The sequence below is a fragment of the Colobus angolensis genome, unplaced genomic scaffold (genome assembly GCF_000951035.1).
Source record: "Colobus angolensis palliatus isolate OR3802 unplaced genomic scaffold, Cang.pa_1.0 Scaffold224, whole genome shotgun sequence".
NCBI lineage: Eukaryota > Metazoa > Chordata > Mammalia > Primates > Cercopithecidae > Colobus > Colobus angolensis.
The window spans coordinates 150898-156834 of record NW_012115422.1 but is presented as its reverse complement, the minus strand read 5'-3'; the positions used below and the strand labels follow the sequence as shown (position 1 = coordinate 156834).

General features: G+C 45.0%; 1 pseudogene; it reads left to right on the top strand.

Moving 5' to 3' along the window:
• The first annotated feature begins 2415 nt into the window (after positions 1–2415).
• Positions 2416–3421, top strand: LOC105513136 (annotated as a pseudogene).
• Positions 3422–5937: the final 2516 nt, after the last annotated feature.

The following is a 5937-nucleotide window of genomic DNA, read 5'->3' as shown; positions in this document are numbered from 1 at the left end:
CTCTGGAAGTGTCCTCATGCTGGAAGACTGGGACTGCCAAATCGCAACCTCGATGGTTAACAAAAAAATCCCAACCTGAGCAACTAACCCAAATTTTGGGAAATATATGATATCAGACCATTGAATTCTAGCATCTTTTAGATGATAAAGAGGAAGGTTCCAGGGATGGGGCTCCACTAAAAGAAATGAATGTACTCAAGTAACCATTAATCTTGGGAAGAGAGCAATTATTATGCAGGGAATGAGGAGGCAAATCTGGCTGAAGAATCTTTTTATTACCCAAATGTCCATCAGTGACAGACTGGATTAAGATAATATGGCACATATACACCATGGAATACTATGCAGCCATAAAAAAGGATGAGTTCGTGTCCTTTGTAGGGACATGGATGCAGCTGGAAACCATCATTCTCAGCAAACTATCACAAGAACAGAAAACCAAACACCGCATGTTCTCACTCATAGGTGGGAATTGAACAATGAGATCACTTGGACACAGGAAGGAGAACATCACACACCAGGGCCTATTGTGGGGAAGGGGGAGGGGGGAGGGATAGCATTAGGAGATATACTAATATAAGTGATGAGTTACAGGGTGCAGCACACCAACATGGCACATGTATACATATGTAACAAACCTGTACATTGTGCACACGTACCCTAGAACTTAAAGTATAAATAACAAAAAAAAAGAATCTTTTTATTTCTCTTGATCTGTAAGAGATGGGGTTTGTACCCCAGGGCGGGAAACATAACTGTGCTGTGTGTGAGGGGAAGAATGGCTGCTGACAGTCTAGAAAGAAGGGTACTCAGGGGGGTACCCCTGTAATGATGGGGAGCCAGATGCTGAGAGCAGTCCTGCCTGCAGTTCCGGTCCCTGGGGTTTAACCCACTTCTGCTACTCCCAAACCCTCAAAAGTTACAGCCTGTACTCAACTTCCATAGGGGGACTGTGGGAAGTGTCTGTGTCCACCACATTCAGGAGGAAGCAGGACAGAGAGTGACAGAGTTGGACACGGGTTGCGACAGGGGGGAGGAGCAGGGTGGTGGTCCAGGGCTGGACAACTGGATCAGGCAACAAACAAGCAGGAGACAGATGTGGACATTACAAGGCTGGTGGACAACATGGGGCCTCAGATGAGTGTGATATGAACACCAGAGCGACGAATCGGGAACCTTTGGGATATACCAACATTGCTCATCTATTTTTCTTTCCTTTTTTTTTTTTTTTTTTTTTTTTTTTGAGATGGAATTTTCCTCTTGTTGCCCAGCCTGGAGTGCAATGGTACGACCTTGGCTCACTGCAGCCTCTGCCTCCCAGGTTCAAGCGATTCTCCTGCCTCAGCCTCCAGAGTAGCTAGGATTACAGGCACCCACCCCCACACCTGGCTAATTTTTGTATTTTCAGTAGAGACGGGGTTTCTCCATGTTGGCCAGACTGGTCTCAAACTCCTGACCTCAGGTGATCCACCCGCCTTGGCCTCCCAAAGTGCTGAGATTATAGGCGTGAGCCATCATGCCCAGCCCCTCGTCTATTTTTCTGTTGAATAAGAAAACAGAAACGGCTCTAATGAAAATATCATCTTGATAGAAATGTCTATTAATATTCTTCATGGCCAAGAATGACAATACAAATGGCAATGATGAATGTACAAAGGACAGTCCTTTACCCTCATGTATACTTGGAGCTAACTGCCTTTATGATGTCAGTGTTGATAAGGAATCATTGCCTTGTTTTTCAGAGCCGTTTTAAAGTAAGCATGCTGTACACCTTGTGATCGACCCCCTCCACTTCAGTTGGCAGTCCTCTATGCCTTCTCAATCACAGGGGATTAAAGAAGCAAACATTTTTAAAAACCAAAATGAAAGGTGTTCCCCAATAATTCCAGAGATTTATTTTATCTTCTTTACAAAAGAAGATATTCTAGAGGGTAAAGCCTAGAAGGTCCTCAGGTCTGGCAGAAAAGTGTTCTCCTGTTCAAACATAAACCTACTACAGATTCTCTGCCTTTTAAATTAACATTATAATTTAACTGTCCTATGTACAGAATAGTAGTGAAATAGCCGACCAAACTGAACTTGATACTAGATATTGTGACTCATTGAAGAAAAAAATGCAAGTAACTCTGCAAAATTGTATAAACACAATTTAAAATTAGCTGCGGCCAAGGCAAAGGCAGCAAGGCAAAACCAAGTGGTGTTAACACTTAGAACACCGTGAATATTAGCTCAGAGTCTGCTACTCACTGGGGAGATCTGTGGGCCAATTTGCCTAAATTCAGAGCTAAAAACACCTTTTTAAAATGTCAAACGTGCATAGGATATAAAGAAAAAGAACAAGGTGGAGGCAATTAGCAAAAACAGAAAATTGGGGAAGTGAAATTTTGGCATTTGTATTTTGATCTCACACAGGGATAAGTGGAGCTGTGAGTCAACTGGGCACAGGGACTTCGTGTCAAAGGCTTGCCTCACATGGTTGTGCTACAGAAGCTTCCATGGGGGGCACGTATGTGGTCAGCTTCTGATGGTATTGGCTGCCTGACTCACCAGCAAGGGACCTAACTGAATAGCCACGGCGTCCCTATTTCAAAAGCTGTACAGAAGGGATTATGTTCGAAGCCCACTAACCATGCCGTTTTTAACCTAGGATGAGTTATTTACATCTTAGGTAGTAACAAGTATCATTTCAAAAGAGCATTTAAAAAGACATAACAACATACTCCAAATAGCATTTGAAAAGCTAACATGTGGGCAGGAGACTCTCCTGGCGGGGGCCACTCTGTGGGGTATGGAGCCTCCCTGTGCCCCTCGGTCCAACCCTGTCAGCATTCTGCTTCCATGTGCCATCATCACCACCACCACCTTCAAGGGTGTCGACCCCAACAGCAGGAATAGCTCCCAGGTTTTGCAGCTGCCAGGTGGTGGATCCAATTTTTCACTGGGTTTTGATGAACCAACAGAACAAACTGTGAGAAAGAACAAAATGATCTCTAATATCTTTGGGACATCTGAAGAAAATCCACCTTCTTGGGCCACATCAGCAGGTGCCAAGTCTAGAAGTGGCGGGGAAGACTTGGAGTCATCTGGACTACAGGGCAGGAACTCTTCTGAAGCGAACTCTGCAGATTCTTAGATCTGAAGGGAGAAGATGACATTCATGAAAATGCGGACACAGACTTGCAAGGCAGCCTGCGGCAGAGGGAAGAGAAGCTTGCGCCGGCCGCACCTGTGCTGAGCCCAGTGGTCCCGGCCTCAGCGCCATCCAGAGGAAATCCCCCTGGTAGCAAGTCCAGCCTTGTCCTGGGTTAACTCTGCTCTGACCATCCTGAACTTCGTTGTTTTGTTTGTTTCCTCCATGCTTGTGAACTGCACAACTTGAGCCTGACTGTACATCTTTTGGATTATTTCCTTAAAAAAGAAGGACTTTTAAAAAATAAATAGACAAAATGTCAACTACATGGTTTCTATGGTATCCCTGTGAAGACCTCTAAAGGTTTTTCTACTTTTCCTCACTTTAAAAAACTTTTCCTGTGTCTTTGTTTCTCAATGATTTCAAGGTGGCCTTGAAACCACACAATATGTAACTCGAAGGAAGGATCAGGGTAAAGGGCTGGAGGATTCCATTGCCTGAAGTCTGTGGATGTTACCTATTGATGGAATAATGGCTATGAGGAAAGCTATAAAAGCAGCTCAGACTGAAGGCTACGGGGAAGGATGTTTGTCAGGACGTGTCAAAAGATTTTAAAATGTAGATTCCATTCTAAGAATTTATCCTAAGAAAGCAATGATGGATTACACAAAGGTCTAGCAAGGAGGTTTGCAGCAGCACGGTTAATAATTATGAATGTTGGACGCACCCAGAAGCTCCAGCACTAGGGAACTGGGAAAATAAATGGAAGTACATTCAGACCAGAAAACAATCTGTCAGCATGAAAAATAAATTTGGAGAAATGTCCATATCAGCAAAAGAGAGCTGTTCACAATATATTCTTAGGAGAATTCCCATGTAGAAACCTATGTAGATAACCTGAATTAAAGCAATTAGAGAAACCTAAAGGTGAGAACAGAGAGTGTATTCAGAAACATCCAACTCTGCTTCTTTTGGGCACTGTGCTGAGCGCCCTAGGGGCTGCAAAGATGAAGAAAATCGTCTCAAAAAAGCACATAGTCTCCATGGAAAAGAATGACTAAAATGCCAGGTAGAAAGTAGCTAATGCCATAAATGGGGTGTGTGTGTGTGTGTGTGTGTGTGTGTGTGTGTGTGTGTGTGTGTGTGTGTCAGAGAGAGAGACATAGAGAGACAGAGACAGAGAGATTAAGATCAAGGAAGCTGTTTGGGGAAACACTTATACCAATAAGAATGACTCTGCTGAGAGAAAATGGCTAAGGAGAGGCAATGTGGCTATGAATGACCCCAGGGAATGGAGCCCCAGTCCCTTCTAGGAAGTTTGGAGGGAAAAGTGAGAACACAAGAGCAAATCAGGGAGACCCCAGTCTTCCCTGCTATGTCTAACTTGCCATGGCAAGGTTGGGTATCTCTGTGGAGTGAGGTGCTTTGCCACCACATAATGCCCAAGTCTGGAGTTCCCCAAGCTGGCATCCTAAGCCTCAGAGGAAACACTACTCTTTTTTGGGGAGGGGCGGGGGTGATGGAGTCTCACTCTGTCACCCAGGCTGGAGTGTGCAGTGGCTCAGTCTCAGCTCACTGCAACCTCTACCTCCCAACTCAAGAGATCCTCCTGCCTCAGCCTCCTGAATAGCTGGGATTATAGGCACACACCACCATGCCTGGCTAATTTTTGTATTTTTTAGTAGAAATGGGGTTTCACCATGTTGACCAGGCTGGTCTTGAACTCCTGGCCTCAGGTGATCCGCCCATCTCAGCCTCGAAAAGTGCTGGGTTTACAGGCCTGAGGCACCGCACTGGGCTGAAACACTACTCTCATGCATCCTGAACAAATCAGAGAAAGCTGATAGTCACCAAGTGTCCTGCACAAACTTGAACACACTCTGCATCACCCTGTGGTGACTCCAGAGTAGTTCCATGGGAATTCACTTTCCCCAGGCCTTTTCAGAACCCCTCCAAAGCCCCAGAATTAATTCAGTCCCCAGAGAGTCTCTGGACTTTTGACATCTTTATTAAAGGATTGGCATACAGAGGTACCCACTTAATGGTAATGATACTTATCCATCCATCTATCCATTTATCCTTTCATCTGGCAAACACATACTAAGCATCTACATGCCCAACTTAGAGAATACAAATAAGAATAAGAACCAATTTCTACCTTCTTGGTGAGGACAAATGGTTAAACCAGCAAGTACACTAAGGATTGCTATTACTATGAGAGAAGCAGAACTGAAGCGCCATGTGGGAACGAAGGAAGGAAGGAGGAGGAGTCAGGTCGGTGGCTCTTGCCTGTAATCCCAGCACTTTGGGAAGCCAAGAAAGGCAGCTCACTTGAGTTCCTGAGTTTGAGACCAGCCTGGCCAACATGGTGAAACCCCGTCTCTGCTAAAGTACAAAAATTAGCCGGGCATGGTGGTGGGCACATGTAACCCCAGCTACTTGGGAGACTGAGGCATGAGAATCACTTGAACCCAGGAACAGGAGGTTGCAATGAGCCGAGACTGCACCACTGCATTCCAGCATGGGTGACACAGACAGACCCTGTATCAAACAAGAAAAAAAAAAAAGAAAGAAAATGCTTCATGGAAGAAGTAATGTTCCAAAGATGGCAAAGATGGGCAGGTAGAAGACACGGGGATGCTCGCTTGAACACTCTGGGTTCCCAAATATCGTAGCCATGACTCAGTGTCTAATAGTCACGACTGGAACCTAACCTGACCATTTGACCTAGGTAAGAAAAAAATGGGAACTTACTGACCTAAGTCCCTGAAGAGCAGGAGTGTGACTGCAGACACCTGGAGTCAGGG